Genomic DNA, 19,174 nt, shown 5'->3' with positions numbered 1-19,174 from the left:
ACCAAGAAAGAAAAATAATTATATTATTTTAATACATGTATATAAAAAAAATGTTGGACCAATTACGGATAGACGATTAAAATGATAAACGTCCGATATCGGACCGAAGCTAGCCAACACGTCAACGATGCGCAAAACGATATTGGTCAGACATTGTTTTTATACATCCATCCTATATAAAAATTATATCAGTGTAAATGAATACTTCAATACAGACATTAATCGCGCACACATGCACATAAATAGACTACATTGTTTCATGAATGCGAATATTCTACTTATTCTTGACTGGTAACTATTAGTCATTAATTCGTTTTGTCTAAATTAATACCGTAACTTTTAAGTAAGAAATTACATTTAAATAGTTTAATTTTGCTTTACTTCTATTGTCAACTCTGATCATAATAAATAATGATAGAATAATATTTTATGTTTAGGTATGTTTCAAGTAAAAGAGATGTCCACTGCTGATGCCAAAGCATTGCTTGAGTTGACATTGAAGAATCATTTTAGAACTCTCGATGATTGTAGACTAACGCTATCAACTTCACTAACAGCAGAATGGCTGTACGATGTCTGGCAATTCTTTCTGAGTTCAGATGAAATTGAACTAGACAAGTTTGCGGATCTCCATGTAGTACCAGTTTTGAAGGAGGGCTCATGGTCAGAACCGCAAAGAATTGACCTAGTTAAACTTTCTGATTTACTACTTGTAAAATCATGTGATGGGGAGGAACTATCCGACGGTATATGCAGTTGTTTTGAAATGATGGGGGTAATTGTTCTACTAAGTTTGCCGGACTGGATCCCAAAAGACAAGGTAAAGTCGTATTTCTACTGGCCTCAACAAAAGAGTGTTATCGCTTTACTGTCAAAATATGTGTAACCGGAGATTTAAGACAAGTAATATTCGCGTTCAACACATCCTGTGACAGAGTCAATAAACGGGACTTGTTTACATTTCTTGTCAAATGTCAATACGACATTACAGCAGAAGCAAGAACTCTTCTGAAGCAGTTACACTTATTTCGTATGATAGAATTCATTAAACAGCCTGGATCTAATGGATCAGTTTCGGAATGTCAGAAATATATTGTTGGCACTGAGATTTTCCCACAAAATGTAGCCCTACCATTCCCTTGCCTTATTGTAGAGTATGGGTGTGAGAGCCTTTTGAAATGTTTAGGTGCAAGGCAAGTGCCACTTGAAGAATTGGTTATTGGGGTTCTTCAACGTTTTAAAAATAATGATAAAGATATCCAAGTGTTCATGGAGTACTTTGTAAAAAATTACTATTTGTTTCGAAATAGTCCTACTATAGTAAGCATTGCTAAACAAGTGCCTTTCCTAAAGACGAGCGAAGATTCCACCACTTATAAAGCATCGGAACTGTTCGACCCGACGAATTCAAAATTACAAGATTTGTTATATAACGAATTTCTTGTACCGGAATCAAACCAAATCACGAATGAAGAGGTCATAGCGACACTTAAGTGTATGGGATTGAAAAGTGACCATGATATTGATTGTAATGTTTTACTTCAAATTGCTAACACTTTGGACACTTGGGCAAGAGAAAAATGTAAAGACATCAACTATACAAAGAAGGCATTTGCATTTATGGAGCTATTATCTGAAAGACCAACTCTTCTAGATGGAACGTGCTATAGTGGCAAGAAACTCACAGAGTGTTTATCGGTTTTATCATGCATGTGTGTACAAAAGGAAAAAACTGCGCCGTATCCGAACTGTTTAATATGGTACGAGCATGATATGGAATTATGCAGACCAACAGAAGCAAGAGAAGTTCAATTTTGTCTTCTAGTTGGAGCAACTATGCCAACAGTGGCATGTTCTTCGGACGGATTAAATAGAGTTTTCAGCTGGAAAGAGCCTCCCCCATTTGAAAAAGTTATTGAACAGTTGCAAGTAGTTCGTAAATGTTTTTCAGTGCAGAACAGGTCAGACATAATGCCATTGATTAAGACAATATTTGATCATATGAATTCTAATCTTGATACAGCAAGTACGTACAAGTCCGTTTTCATTGACGAAAGTCTACTTTGGACAGGGGAAGAGTTTGTTTCAGCCGATAGGGTAACTATCACAAGGCATGAAGACGATGTTAATTTGCGACCATACTTCTTCAGCCTCTCTCCGGAGTATGATGGGTTTCTAACCCTGTTTTCCAAGATCGGATGTAGAACTGAACAGGATGTACTTGTTCTGCAAGAGACACTCCATCTTATAAAATCACAACACTGTAAGCCACAGGTAGAGGAAATCGTTAAGCGAGATAGACAGACGGTTTGTGATGTACTTGCTAAACTGGCTTTCGCCATTCAGCGACAAAATGTCACATTAAATGAGTCAAAACTTTTGATAATGGTTGATGATAAAGGTGAAGACATCCTTAAGCTTCATCCTGTTTCAGAATGTACATACGATGATGATCCAGCCTGTTTCAGTGAAATAGATGACAATATCTTTCTCGTCCATGAAATGATACCATCGAGTGTTGCAGAGACACTTGGTGTGAAATCTGTCACACAGAAGGCTGTTCTAGATGCAGAAGAGTTAGGCGTTCAGGAATGGGGTCAAAAAGAACGCCTTACAACAAGGATTCACACGTTACTACGAGATGCTTATACAGATGGATTGTCTGTCCCTAAAGAGTTGATACAGAATGCAGACGACGCAGGCGCTTCTGAAGTGAAATTCCTTTATGATGAAAGACTGAATATGGAATCAAAGGAACGTGTCCTCAGCAAAGGAATGCGAGGATTTCAGGGACCAGCTCTTTGGGTTTACAATAATCAAATATTTACAGACGATGACCTTCAAAATATTACTAAACTAAACGCAGGAACAAAGCAAACGGATGCAAAGAAAATTGGAAAATTTGGCCTTGGATTTTGCTCAGTGTATAATTTAACTGATTTACCCAGTTTTGTGACAGGATCAAACATCGTATTCTTTGATCCGCACGAGAAACATCTTGGCAGCGTTGTGCGAAACAAAGGGACTGGTTTAAGGTATAAGTTACCGAATCGGACATTAGTTTCGCGGCATATTGACCAGTTCAAACCATATAGTGGCATATTTAATTGCAACATCATTAATTTTCCAAACACGGGATATAATGGTACATTGTTTAGACTTCCACTTCGTACAGCGGAACAGGCCAAAGATAGTGAAATATACAAAGTTTCGTATACACGTGATGAAATGATTGAGCTTCTTCAAATGATAATTCGAGCAGCTGGAAATATGTTACTTTTCACACAGAATGTGAAGAGTATAGAAATATATCATCTTGCAGAAAATGCGGATGTTACAACAGAGCCCGAACTTCTCTTTTGTATCCAGAAAGAATGCCTAAGATTAGATAATGGCAAAATGATTCCTGTTTGTGAATCGGTATTATCTAGGTTGCCTGATGTGCTGCATAGAATTGACAGCTTCCAGGAAATCCACAGGTGTAACTTTACACAAAATGTATTGGGAAAATGCAAAACCATCACAAGTCTTGATTTACCCGTACAATCACAAATAAGCTGGATAGTTTCATGGGCTTCAGGAAACAAGCAGTCACTAGAAATGTACAATATACTGTCTTCAGAAAATGCAATGCCTGTGTCAGCTGTAGCCATACCATGTTCAGTCGAAGAGAAATGGACGCCCTACTGTCTGGAAGGTGTTACAAATTTCTTTTATCCCAAAGGACATGTATTTTGCTTTCTGCCACTACCTTTGACAACAGGATTACCATTCCACTTAAATGGATGCTTCGCGGTAACAAGCGATCGTCGTCAGTTGGTTTCAATAAATGAAGATGACAAAAACAGCTCTAATAAGAACTGGAATAATGCTGTTATGGAGGATGCTTTGGTGAATTCCCATGTTCATTTACTTGAAACACTAAGTTCGGCCAACGTTGATAGCAGTTACAAGTTTTACAATTTGTGGCCGATCAGTTGTGAAAATACAGTATTGCCATTTAAAAATGCATTTTATAGGCAAATTATTGTGACAAATGCAAAGGTTTTTTGTGGCGGGGCCACGTGGGTTCCATTTCAAGATGTTATATTTTTAGATCCAAAACTTAGGCAAGGACCTCTTGGGGATTTAATGTTTCGTGTTGTATCCCATTTTACAGTTAGGGCCGACAAAATTGTAATAGAGATGCCAGATGTTGTCCTCGACAATATTAGAAAGAATAACGAAAACAGTGCTGAATACATAAAGTCAGTGACAATATATCATCGAGAAGTTTGCCTTCTAATATTACGGAACGTGAATAACGAATTTTGGTCAGACAAATTGGAGAGTCGAAATCAGCTTTTGTATTTCGCTTTATCCTTGTCCGACAGTGTTGTCAATTCTGAGATACAAATGACTAGTTGCATTCCTATTGAACCTTCAAATGAGCTACGTAAACCCTCGGAGTTGATACACCCGGAGTGTGAAATAGCTTTACTTTTTAATGAAAACGATAGAAGATTTCCCTTGAAAGCAAACGGTTTTCGCGAAAACCAGATATTAGCTAAGCTGGCTGAAATTGGAATGATTTGTAACATTTTGCCACATGAACTGCTTTTAGATCGATGTTATTCAATAGCAAAAATATCAGAAAACTGTTGTAACTGTGCTTTTGACAATTGTAAGAAACTGATGAAATATTTATCAAATGAGACAGTTCTTAATCAGTTAGAACAAGATTTGAATACATTGCGCGTAATTTCAGAAATAGACATGCTTCCAATTTTACCCAAACCACAAGGATGGGCATTTTCATGGAAGGCAGATTTCATATCAAATACTCAACGGCAGTGTTCAGTACGACATTTCGATAAGACACAGCATGTTTTTGGAAAATCAAAACATCTGTTCAAGCAAAACGTGTGTGATTTAGTTGGAATCAATGAATGTGTTGCAGATGAAAGTGTTTTTGAAAACAGGTTATGTAGTATTACTCACAGAATTATGTTATATTTGAAAATAAAAGGAGAAGACGAAATTCAATATGAGTCACTTGTCAGTCAATTGAAATATCTCAGTGCTGAATACAACGATACCACAAACCAGATTGAAGAATTAAAACGAATACATCGATCAATGTTCAGGCATTTAGAAAACGTTCTGAAGGTTGCAAATTACAAAGGACATAATATGAGTTTATTGAAACAACTTAGCGAGGTTCCTATTGTTCTAGTAGATTTCGACCTTGTAACAACATGCAGTGTAGCATTTGAAGTCAAAAAGGAATATCGCCCTGTACTCTACAGGGTTCCTAGATATGACCAGAAACGTTTCCGTGCTATATACAAGTTCTTGGGGGTTAAGGAACATTTTGGCATTGACGATTTACTCAAAGCATTTGAACATTTAAAGAAAACTTGGGGACAAAACCCAGAAGCGGATATTGAAAATGCAAACGCATTGTTGAAGAACTTGCAGTCCTGTATGGAAGATTCAGGCTTAATGTTTGAGAGTATTCCATATATCCACGAAAAGATATATGCACCGGACATGTCAGGAGTTCTGTGACCAACAAAGGAACTTGTAAGTGAAAACGAAAAATTTGAAACAAGCATTTCGATGAAAATATTGCATCACGGAATTGTCCCATCAGTAGCACACTTTCTAGGTGTCAAAACAAAAGAAAGGCAGTGCTTCGAGGATATATCGGAAGGCGTTCCGTTTGGTCAAAAGGAAAAGCTCGAAACTCGTATCAAAGGCCTCCTAAAGGCATATCCATGCGATTCTAGTATAATGAATGAATTGCTTCAAAATGCAGATGATGCCGGTGCGACGGAAATAAACTTTGTAAAAGATTATCGAAATCATCCAACAAATGGACTATTTAGTGAATCATGTGAACCATTACAAGGCCCATCACTGTGTGTTTATAACAATAGTTACTTCACAAAGAAAGATATAGATGGATTACACAACCTGGGACAAGGAAGCAAACATCAAGATCCAACGAAAACCGGACAGTATGGAGTTGGGTTTAATGCAGTGTATCATTTGACAGATACCCCGTCGTTTCTGACTGTGGGTCCAGATGATTCAAGCGGTGGACTTCTTATATTTCTAGATCCACTTTGCAAGCATGTCCCAAGAGCTACTGCATCAGCACCAGGACAAATGTGTAGTTTTGATGGTGTAAAAAGGAATTTTCCTGGTCATTTACATGGGTTTTCATCTGATAAGTTAATACACGGTGCAAAGGGCACTATATTTCGTTTTCCACTACGTAGAACGCAGTCGGAAATAAGCAATGAAGAAGTTGACACAGAAAGAATGGACGAGATATTAAGGTCCTTCGAAGCAGATATGTATGACGCCATACTATTTTTGAAGAATATAAACTGTATTAAAATATCCAATATATCGACTGGCTCCCTTATTGAAGAATATTCCGTCCATGTCAGACTTGAGGATGATGCAAATAAGAAGCGAATATACTTTAATGATAGAGTTCGTGGGACTGTGAAAGCAAATAAACACATGAAAGAACTGAACTTAGAAGCCCAACCATTTCAAACAATCTATGAAATGGAGGTGTTCGACAGTAAAAGATTTTCAAAAAGATGGGCTATAGTTCAAAAATTTGGCTTTTCTGGAAGAGCGGAAAATTTAGAGATTATAAAGGAAAAGATCAAAGACGGAGATATTGGGCAATTACCTTTAGGTGGTGTTGCTATACCCTTGACTGACGTTCAAAATGACGAATGTAGATTTGCTCTTGGTATGACAAATGAAACCCCATTTACCGCAAGAGCTTTCTGTTTTCTACCATTACCTTTGCGAACTGGTTTTCCGTTACATTTAAATGGACATTTCGCATTAGACCATGAGGCAAGACGAAATGTTGGAAAAGATGGATATAAACTGAAATGGAATTATTGTCTTGCAAATGAAGTCATTATACCGGCTTGGATTTGTGGTATTCTTCATCTTCAGAATTATATCCAAGAAAGTGTATGTACAGCGAATACATGGCGTGAAGTCAATCAAGTATTAGCTCGTTATCACAAAATGTTTCCTCTTCAAGATAAAACGTATGACGAGTTTTGGAATGACCTGATCTGCAATTTCTACAAAATAGTTCTCAGAGAAAAATCAGTCATATTTCCGTGTATTTTAGACACAAAAGTTGTCCTAAAACCACCAAACGAATATCTGAATGACTCTAAAGCGAGATTCCATGTTTTATGGACTCTCGTTTCTACAGATGCTAGCCAAAGTTTGGATTTTGGAGTATTTAACGGCATTGAGGCCCACTATTCCTCTCATCTGATTGAGACTTTGTTGAAATCGTTCAAAATGAAGGTCTTGTGTACCCCTTTGCAAATCTGGCTTACCATCAAGAGATTTGGATTTTCTAAAATCCCAGTTTCAACGCCAGATCTGGTAATCGAATATATAAAAAAGCACACATGTTTGGAAGAGGGACAGAATATCGGAAAGATCAATACTAACATCAAAGAGACAAAATATATTTCATCATTGAATTTAAAAGCTCTGGTGGCCTTCCTACAGAGAGACAAATGTTTCTATAGTAAATTACACGGGCTTCCTATTCTCTTATCGTCAGATTTGGTCCTACGAGTCTGTTCAACAGAACATCCGGTTTACGTTTCTGAATTTGCACTATTGCTTCCCCAGTCTGCAAAAACATTTATACATGAAGATATTCGGGAACTGTTTGATGATGATCAGGCATTTGATTCGAAATGCTTTAAGCGCCTTCAGATGGATGATTTTATCAGGTTGTTACCAGAAAATATGGATCCAACAAAATTTGCTGCTGCGAGTTATGTAACTCTAGCATCAAACATGTACGATGATAGTAAATTCATATCAAAAGAGTGGCTGTGTATGTTTTATGATTTTCTTGTGTCTCAATCATTGACTAAGATCGTTGACAATACATCCATAGGACCAACATATATTTCATCGGGCATTAATGAATCTCTATATGTCGATATTGATAAATTTCGAAGGAATGTTTTATTATTTAGCAAATGGTCGTTTTTGCCGGTTGTGATACAAAAAACTGATCATGACACAGAAACAGAAACTGTACTTCTATCAGTTTCTGATATTATCCATGTTCTTCACTTGAGTGAAACCTTTTTGCAAGATGAATCTGGGAAGTCATTTAAAAGACTGGCGTTGCCAGAGTTAGATGTATCAGCGTTTCTTAGTTGTAAATATGCCACATCAATAGTGACAGCAGTGAAACGTATCGTAGCGTCGCCTGACAATCCAAGCCTAGTTTTAGAATGTCTCGTGTATCACAGACGAAATGTTGAAGCTAGAGCTTTGACGTCTGAAGACGCATTAAATATTCTAGCATTTCTAGCCAGAAATTTGTCAGCACTGCAGGTAGGTGAACATGAAGATCAGTTACGGAGGAAAATTAAATTGTTGCCGCTCTTCTTAACACAGCAGATGTCTCTGACAGCCATTGCAAGTCAAGCTGAAGTTATTGTTCTTCCTAAAGAGATTCCATTTGCGGGTATGCAAGAATGGGCAGACGCTTGCAGCATTATCCTTTTAAAGAAAAACGATACAGTACAGTCATTGTATGATTTTCTAGGACTCGCAGTTTCTGATATTAACACGGCATATGCAGAAAAGATTCTGCCTGCCTTTGCTAGTATTCCTGGACAGTACTGGATGACTCACTTAGACTTTCTCCGAAAAAGATTGATTAATAAAAAATCGTTTACGGTGAGTGAAAAGCGTATTATCTACAGAGTTACGGAATTGAAATTTATCTCCGTCAGTGGTAAAATGAAACGGGCGAATGAGTTATATAGCCCGAAAAACGACGTGTTTGCTTGCATGCTGAATAAAGACTGTTTTCCGCCAGAGTATCTACTAACGAAATACTGGTATGACTTTTTGGTACATCTTGGTTTAAATTGTCATGTAGATGACAAAATGCTTCTTCAATTTGCCAGTGAGATAGAACGTTTGGGAATAAATCGAATGACTGAAGAATTGCGAAATAAGTCGGAAAAATTGTTGGAATGCTTTCTAATTGACAAAGGTAGTTGCTGGCAAACGGACACATTAAATAATATCAGATCAATCAAATTCATATTACCGTACATAGTTTCAGATGAAATGAGAAAAGTTTGTGTTCAGTTTGATAATCAGCAGCAACTTATATGTTTCGAAAAGGCTATATCACACAAGCACCAAATGCTCAGCTGGACAAGTTTGTCGTTGATAAGTGATGATACATGCGACAGGCTTGATGCGAATGTTCGCAAACAGCTATGTATTTTGAAACAACCTCCAGTCGATCGAGTTATTCTTCACTGTCAAAACGTTTGCGACAGCTTCAAAAGTCTTCTTAAGAGTAAAGATGTAGAAAAAAAGTTTGTAACAAAACAGATGAAACAACTTTATAAATACTTTAATGAGATTGACAGAATTGATGATAGAACGAGATCGCGCCTGATTCATAAACCTATAATCTACCTTCCAGACGATGATGAAATAGTCACTGTCAGTGAAGTGGTTATTGGATTACCAGATTCTGATCAAATAAAGCCATATTTATATACTGCTCCTGTATATTATGGTGAATATTTTAAACTCTTTCAAAACCTCGGATGCAGAAGACCCGCCGACTTTTGTCATTACTCAAGAGTGCTGGAAATTTTAAAACACGAATCAAATGGTAAGAAAATGACTATACAAGAGCTTCGAGCAGCACGAAAAGCAATTCAAGTTTTGTTTATTTCAAAATCGATGATTAGTCGAAGGGCAAGCGAATGTAAACGTTTATATCTGCCAAACAGGGAAATGGTTTTGACAAACGCTAAAGATCTTGTGGTATCTGACCGTAATTCTTACGAAGATCGATTACAAGGGAACGTTGATATTTCATTTTTTGCTGGTTTTGAATCACTGAATCTGATATTCACAGATCCAATTGCTGCCATCCTTAGCTTACCTGATCATATAAGACCAGTGCTTCTTACTGAAGCAGTAACAGAATCTATCTGTTGGGATGGAATAACAGAGATTGAAAACAGTATAAAAGCCAGAAAAATCGAAAGATTTCTGCATTCGGAATGTTTATCAAATGGACTTTCTCGAATTCTCAAAGGACAGCCAAGGATCCATAATAAGGAAATTAACGACACAAACTTTGCGGAAATAAAGCAATGCCTAGCAAATACAACTGTGTCTCATGTGACGGATTTAAAAACGGTTTTGTATTTTAATGGCCTCCTTATTTCAAACACTGACAAAGATATATATTTCTATACAAAAAGAATAGGTGAAGCTCCGCTGCAAAAGCAAATATTTTATTTTAAAGATAACAGCGATAATGAGAAGGTCAATATCACCAAACTGCTTTCTGGATTAACAAAACTTGTCCTCTCCTGTTCATCTAGGCTAAATGTAAGTTCATCTTTTTATATAACTCAAATGCTTCAGGAAATTGAACACCCAGAACTAATTCAGTCTGTTCTAGATGACCTTGGCATCAGACAGTTTGACCTGCCGCAAACACGAATAATTGAACATTTCCCGGCACCTGGTACAGCCGTTGATCCAAGCTTCTTTCCATTTTTGGAGCAAGGGATATTTCCCTTTAAAGAATATGAATATGAGAGTGTAGCTATGGATCTAGATGATAAAGTCGTTGATTTTGATGTTGATGACATGCAGGACCCAGTGTATATCTATGTACATATTATCCGCAATATATCTAAACCCAACTGCAGTAATTTGGAACATTCGTACGTTGTAAACACAGGTAATCCGGACATCCTATCTGAAGTTATTCCTATTTACAGATTGTTCAGATTTGTGCGCAAAAAGGAAGAAACCGGGAATGCCGTACAACCATACGGTGATGAGCCGGTATTTGCTCTTCCATTTGATGAGAACTGTAAACATATTAGAGATGAAATACAAGAAGCTTGGAATTTGTCTGTAGAAGATCGTAAGAGAGTGATAAGAAGGCTGTATTTGAAGTGGTATCCTGATAGAAACCCTAAGAATCGTGATTACTGCGCCAAGGTTTTCATGTACATCAAAGTTATTTTGAGTCGACTTGAAAATAGAGAAGAACTACTTACAGATGCCCATACAGAAATTGCCAGAGGTCCGTCAGATTTTTCATCGTCATCATTTTACTACGCTAATATTCATCGAAGAGCAGAGGCATATGTTCAGGCATATAATGATAACGTACATGAATATAATCTCTCGTACAGACGTAGACGAGGAATTTTTACTCATACCCAAGAGAAACGGATGAAACGAGAAGACGTTACAGAAGCCAAAAGATGGTTGAGACAAGCAAAATGCGATTTTTTTGCTGCAAAGGCATTTCTATCTGTAGCTGACGGTGTAGATGGATTCAACTGGATATGCTATACCTGTCATCAGGTGAATTTTAAGATCGGGTTTCTATACATATATATACAGTGTAATCATGCGTGATTTTAAAGGTTTTATTTAACGTTTCCAGATATCAACAATATATATTTTAGCTACTACTAGTATGCTTATAATTTAGATCAAAACATTCAAAGTTGTTGTTATAACAGAGCCTTTTGCAAACGATACGTTTTCTTTAAGTACTCAGACGATTCTTATTTTAAAATAACATTCTATATCTGTAAACAAAAGCCCACCAGCTTAGCTCAGTAGGGAGAGCGTTGGTCTACGGATCACGGGGTCGCGAGTTCGATCCTCTGGCGGGGCGTATGTTCTCTGTGACGATTTGATGAAAGACATTGTGTCTGAAATCATTCGTCCTCCACCTCTGATAATTCATGTGGGGAAGTTGGCTGTTACTTGCGGAGAACAGGTTTGAAATGGTACAGAGTCCAGAACACTGGTAAGGTTAACTGGCGGCCGTTGCATGACTTAAATTCTGTTGGAAATGGCGTTAAACCAAAACAAAAAAAAATCTCTGTAAACACTCTTTACTATTCATCTACATTATTTAAAGAACATAATGTATATTTTCTATACGTTTACAGGCGTGTGAGAAAGCTCTAAAGTCAGCATACTATGCACGAGATGCTGATAACGTTCCAAGAGGAAGCTGCAGTCATCAACTTACATATCTGGCTTCCGATGATGATATGAGAAAACAGGTAACATAAAGGTTTTACAAGGATTCTTATTCAATTTTAAATTGTTGTCAACGTGTGCAATGGTAAATTGTATGTGTATGACTATTAGGTTAACTTATTTTATGTTTGTCTGTTCATTCTTCTTGTGACGAAGCCGTGTATTTTGGAATGTCTGTGTCTGAAAAACTGAATTGCGCCTGAAACAGTGCATGGTAGGAGGAATCTAGTGTTTTCCGCCGTAAGTCGCCTTATGAACTTAATTGTGTCGGTGTACTTCCAACACTCCAAACCCAGCAGGAAAAAGACTGCCTATGCATATTTTGTGTTTTTAGATCTCCATCTAACTGATATTGGTAATCAAAACCCGTTGCCATTTTGACTTGTCTGAACCGTTTTCGTATTAAGTACAATATAACTACTTCCTGCTTTGTAGTTGACTAAAAATATATTCAACACAAAAGTTTTAGGTTCGTTATTGGTTTGTTTATATATTTTTTGTAACGTCGCTAAAAAGCCATTTTAATATTCAAATGACTGCTTTTTTCAAATTCATAAAGAATCTGCCAGGAAACAGTTTAAAATGAGACTAAAGTCTCAGAGCGTTGGCTATTAATGTTTAAGCAAAAGAGTACTCCGTTCTGTTGCATGACTTTTGCTTGTATAATTGCTAGGCAAGGCTATTGGAAGAAAGGTTGGGCGACCATACCAGGTTACGGTATCCTAATGCATTGTCCAGACCGAAAACACCGTCAGATATATTCAATAAGGAAGATGCAGAGTTCTCAATAGATATTGCTGACAAGATGATAAACTTGGTCCAAGACTTCATATCGTAGGGTGGACATGTCTTAGGATCTGCAACAAAAGGACAAATATAGAATATATATTTCGTGTTACACATCTGGTATAATTCGTTACTCGCAGCGTGCATGTAAAGGGTACTTGTAAATATGTTTTACTATTTTCATACATTTACATTGTACAGTTTTCATAAGTCGTTCAAATAATCATTATAATATACTTTAAAACGTCTGCAAACCTTTCATTTGCTATGTTGCCAATATCTTAAAATTTGCTTTCTAGATGGCTTTTAAAATACGTTCTTAAACTTACAATCTAAGTGTTTCTCGTTTTTCAATATGATGAGTATTGACAATGTTAGCGTGGCTTAGTTACATTTAAGTGTTTTGTTGTTTTCGTTTTATATTATATACATATATTTGGTATGTAAATATAAAACAAGTTTTTAATGTAGTGCTGTGCTATTTATTTGACATTCATATTTCACGTGGACTGTATTCAGTATACTAGTCGTTGATATTTTTACTAAAAGGGGAGACCATGGCGTGCACAGGCAATACCTTTATCCAAGTGTTTATCACAATAACATTACCGTGATTACGGTTTGTGTCAGGAATAATACGTACATTTATTCCATCATTTTCATGAACTGTTTGAATTCAGTTTCAAATTCAAAATACAAGTATTGCTTTGTATAAGGGTATTGAATGATAGAAAAAGTTAATCATTCCATTTGAATTTCTGGAATATCTCAAAATTTATCATTCCTTTTGAATTTCTGAAATATCTCACCATATTACAATTGATCTTCAGTTTTGCTATTACTGTTGTCCAATGTACACATATTTCATTAAATAATTGTTGTTACTATGATTCAGCATTGAAGTGTTACAGGAAACTAAGTCGTCCTGACAATCACGAGTTTCTAAGTGGTTACAACCCTTTATTCAAAAATGACAAGTTGTTCTGAAAGGTTTGTTCCTTCGGCATGTTGTGAAGTATTGTATTGATGGATGCAATTGACATTTTATAAATATTTCAAATGTCAATCTGGTTTTTAATGTGTAAATGGTCGTTTGTAAGTTTACGTTAGATAATGTTGTTTTTTATATTCTTGTCGTTGTAGAACAAAATATGTTATACTGTACATAGTATTGTCAGTGTGGCGTGGCTAAGTTACATTTAGAGTTGTATTTAGTTACCGTTTATAATTATGTATTTTGTTATTTACATATTAACTTGTAGATGTTGATGCAGTGATGTGCTACTTATTTGACTTGCATATGCAATGTAGATATATTGGATTACTAGTACGAGAAGTCGCTAATGTTTTATGCACAGCCATAATACCTAATAATTATCTATGTATTAAAGATCCCACTGAATTTGTGCTAATTAGTGTTAATTGCCATTGAATGAGTTTCTGTGAAGGGAAGGTTTAGTAATGCCAGACTGCAGTCACAGACTGACAATATACACTCTTCTTTCTCTATCTTGTAAATATCTATTAAATTGTTTGAAAAATGTTATTAAAACATATTCATTGTAAAGTTAGTACTATTGAAAGATATGAAAGTGTGTGAGATTTTACTTTACAACAAAATGTATTTTATACCCGATACGGAATGTGATTTGTAAAATGAGGTATGGTTTGTATTTATACTAGGTGAAAATATGGTTATAGTTTTCTGAGCCAGATTTGTATTTGTGTATTTACAATGTTATTCTATAAATTCAAGTGTGGAAGTGAAATACTTACGTTCAAGCAGTGACTGTCTCCCATAGATGTACTTGACTAAAAAGGGAAACTATTGTGTAGAAAATTAGTATCATCGTCCAGATGTTATCCATAAAAATATTACGTTTGTGCCAGGAATAAAAACGCACATTTATTAGATCATTTTCATGAACTGTTTGAATTCACTTTCAAGTTCTAAATACAATTATTTACGTGAATTATTCCATTAGAAGTTCTGAAATCTCTCACCACATTACAAGTGATCGTTCATTTCTATTGATCAATTTTGTTGTTGTTTATTACGTATACTTAGTATCATAGTACATTGTTTATACATGTATTTCATTTTATGAATTTTGTAACTATTAGTTTAGCATTAACCCATGTTCCGGAAAACTAAAAATACGTACACTTAACATAAAGTCGTACTGTCCATTTCTATTCTACCAGACGTTTCCCACGTATTTTTCAAAAACGACATATTTTGGATTGTTCTGAAAGCTTTTGTTCCTTCGCCATGTTGCGAAATATTGTATTGTTTGATACAACTGGCATTGTTTACATATTGCTTATTTTATGCTGAATTCGCCATATTACAATTGATCGTGTTAACTTCAATTGTTCAGTTGCGTATACTTGCTACTATTGTCCATTGTATATATTTCATTTTATAAATGTTGTTACTATTGATTAAGCTTTGAACCATGTTACGGAAAATTAAATCAAAGGACGTACACCTGACATAAAGATCGTACTATTCGTCCCGATTCTACCAGTTGTTATCATTCATTGTTCAAAAAATGAACTATTGTATCATAGCATTAGGGTAAGACCTAATCAATAGGTCTTTACCTAAATTGTGAGTTTTACACTAAATACATATAGATATGTAGCCATATGTTTGTATTTATCATATGTATATGTGATGGGGTTTTTCTGGTGATATTTATAGGGCTATTTTCTATGTTCTTAAATGTTACAGGACAGTTACTTTAACCCAGAAATTACTGTTGTAACAGTTACTTTTACCCAGTAACTGCTGTATCTGTTTAATGCTATAAGCGCATTTCTATATTATATATTTTACATGTACGAGAAGTAATACAGAGGTGTTACTTAAGCGCTTAAGGTGTACTTGATATTTAACTAGCTTGTATTTAAGCGTTGCAATATCTATAGGTTAATGTCTGTTACAATGTTTGTCCTTTTGGTTAGGTATAGATTCTTGTTTATGTCTTTCATCGTTAGCGCATGTTTAACGAAACTATGAACATGTATTATATAGCTATAGGGGTGTTCTTCATTGCCAACAGCAATCAAGGTGAATCCTATATATGTTTAGAAGTATTATCGTCAATAGATATTGTATTGAATATTATAGTGTAGGGGTGTACTTTAGGACAGTTAGAACTAAAGGTGAACCCTATGTAATTCAACTATTTTTGCTTACATGTATTATCGTCAATAGATATTGTATTGAATATTATAGTGTAGGGGTGAACTTTAGAACAGTTAGACCTAAAGGTGGACCCTATGTAATTCAGCTATTTCTGTTTACATGTATCATCGTCAATAGATGTTGTATTGAATATTATAGTGTAGGAGTGTACTTTAGGACAGTTAGACCTAAAGGTGAATCCCATGTTATTCAACTTTTTTTGTTTACATGTATTATCGTCAATAGATATTGTATTGAATATTATAGTGTAGGGGTGTACTTTAGGACAGTTAGAACTAAAGGTGAATCCTATGTAATTCAACTATTTTTGATTACATGTATTATCGTCAATAGATATTGTATTGAATATTATAGTGTAGGGGTGTACTTTAGGACATTTAGAACTAAAGGTGAACCCTATGTAATTCAACTATTTTTGATTACATGTATTATCGTCAATAGATATTGTATTGAATATTATAGTGTAGGGGTGTACTTTAGGACAGTTAGACCGAAAGGCGAACCCTATGTAATTCAACTATTTTTGTTTACACGTATATCGTCAATAGATATTGTATTGAATATTATAGTGTAGGAGTGTACTTTAGGACAGTTAGGCCTAAAGGTGAACCCTATGTAATTTAACTATTTTTGTTTACATGTATTATTATGCCCCCCTTCGAAGAAGGAGGGGTATATTGTTTTGCAGATGTCGGTATGTCTGTCGGTCGGTCGGTATGTAGACCAATCCGCTTCCGGATGATAACTCAAGAACGCTTGGGTCTAGGATCATGAAAGTTGATAGGGAGATTGGACATAACCAGCAGATGATCCCTATTGATTTTGAGATCAGTAGGTCAAAGGTCAAGGTCACAGTGACCTAGAACAGTTAAATGGTTTCCGGATGATAACTCAAGAACACTTAAGCCTAGGATCATGAAAATTAACAGGAAGGTTGGTCATGACCAGCAGATAATACCTATTGATTTTGAGATCAATAGGTCAAAGGTCAAGGTCACAGTGACAGGGACCAGTTAAACGGTTTCCGGATGATAACTCAAGAATGCTTTAGCCTAGGATCATGAAAGTTGACAGGGAGATTGGTCATGTCCAGCAGATGACCCCTATTGATTGTAAGGTCAGTAGGTCAGAGGTCATGGTCACAGTGACTCAGAACAGTTAAACGGTTTCTGGATGATAACTCAAGAACGCTTGGGCCTAGGATCATGAAACTTAATATGGAGGTTGATAATGACCAGCAGATGACCTCTATTTATTTTAAGGTCAGTAGGTCAAAGGTCAATGTCACATTTACCCAGAACAGTAGAACTTTTGTATACAATGACCAAATAATTTCTGTTCCTTGTGCAATTACTGAATGCATCAAGGGGGGCATTTCGGGTTCTACGAGCTCTTGTCGTCAATAGATATTGTATTGAATATTACAGTGTAGGGTGTACTTTAGGACAGTTAGACCTAAAGGTGAACCCTGTGTAATTTAACTATTTTTGTTTACATGTATTATCGTCAATAGATATTTTATTGTATATTATAGTGTAGGGGTGTACTTTAGGACAGTTAGACCTAAAGGTGAACCCTATGTAATTTACGGTTGCTAGTTGGCAGAATAACTGTACGTAAGATAAAGTCGTTGTTGTTGTTTTTTTTGTGTGTTTTTTTTTTTTTTTTTTTTGTTTCTTTGGATGAATATTTGTTATATTTACTGTAGTGGGTACTGTATAAACTATTAACTACAAGAACAAAGAGTTGCTTTAACACACACGAATGCAAAAAGGAAATCCAATAGTATAGTGCTCCTTCTCTACAGCGGTCATCTGAATAACAATTCCCTCCTTGCAGCAACACTTGCTACTGACTCCAAAATATGCTTATTGTTTTTTATTTGACCTCTCTACAACAACTCCCTCCGAACAACAATCAAATTTTCCGTCTCCTAAAGGGCATTGTTATAGAGAGGGAGCACTGCATTACTTGATCACCATTATGGAAATAAGGTGTTCAATATAACATGCATGTTTTATTGTATTACAGCTGAATCAGTACTCATACATTTCCCATGTATTTAAGGAGAACATCTGTGTACTATATTTTTATAGCAGAAGTAAAGAATGAATTTTACAAACCTTTTTTAAATGGATAGAGGTAACAAAAATAATGTTACATTTACTCAATTTGTTGAAAATTCCTTAAAATTATTATGTTCTCATCAACAGATATTTTTAAACGTGTAAGAAATTATAAATGTGATGTTAGTAATATCAAAATATCGATGGGGTATAAGAAGTTTTATTAAATTCATAATCATACAGGATGAAAGTCGTTAAAAATATCCGAATTACTTGCTATATCTTCTTATCATCATCATCTAGCAAATCTTTCTTAATTTTTTTTGTATTTTATCAATTCCTATTGAATAGACTGCATTTGTAAACAACAAAGTTAAATGAAATTCTACAAATTCCGGAACAACAATTTATATATATAAGCAAAATGTATACCTTACAGTACATATTCTAAATATTTAGTAAATATAAGTGTCGGTTTAGTACTGTGGAAACATAGAGGACTAACATTCTACGACCAAAGCAGTAACATGACTCATAATAATAACATTATTGTTAATTAAAACGTTGTTCATTAGACATGTCTTTTAGAAATAAACTTGTTTCCTTACACAATGATTTGTTGTCCTTTGGACCATGTGGAGAAAATTGTCCAGTCCGGACTGCAAGTATATTTTAGTTTATACTAATTTGTTTTAGCTCGATTATGATGAAAGCTTCAAGCTTATTGGAACCACTCTCGAGTCCGGTATTGGTGTCATATGAGAAGTCATGGTCGTGACACCTGTTGGGCTCGAATCCACCACCCCTGGATTGAGCGGCCGATACCTTATCCACTAGACCACCGCTCCCCTTTTTATATATTTTGCAAACTGATCCCTGCTTCTGTACTTATTAAACATGTATGGATTGTTTCATTGCTGGTAAGATTACGACTTGCAGAGCAACAGTCTATTTTGTATTTTCAGTTGCCTTTAATACA

The 19,174-nt window shown here is 35.6% G+C and overlaps 1 pseudogene; it reads left to right on the top strand.

Moving 5' to 3' along the window:
* The window catches only part of LOC123549487 (sacsin-like), a 29,896-nt pseudogene extending 11,102 nt beyond the window's left edge, over nucleotides 1-18,794 (top strand).
* Nucleotides 18,795-19,174: the final 380 nt, after the last annotated feature.

The sequence above is a fragment of the Mercenaria mercenaria genome, chromosome 6 (genome assembly GCF_021730395.1).
Source record: "Mercenaria mercenaria strain notata chromosome 6, MADL_Memer_1, whole genome shotgun sequence".
Classification (NCBI taxonomy): domain Eukaryota; kingdom Metazoa; phylum Mollusca; class Bivalvia; order Venerida; family Veneridae; genus Mercenaria; species Mercenaria mercenaria.
This window is presented reverse-complemented; position numbering and strand designations above follow the sequence as displayed.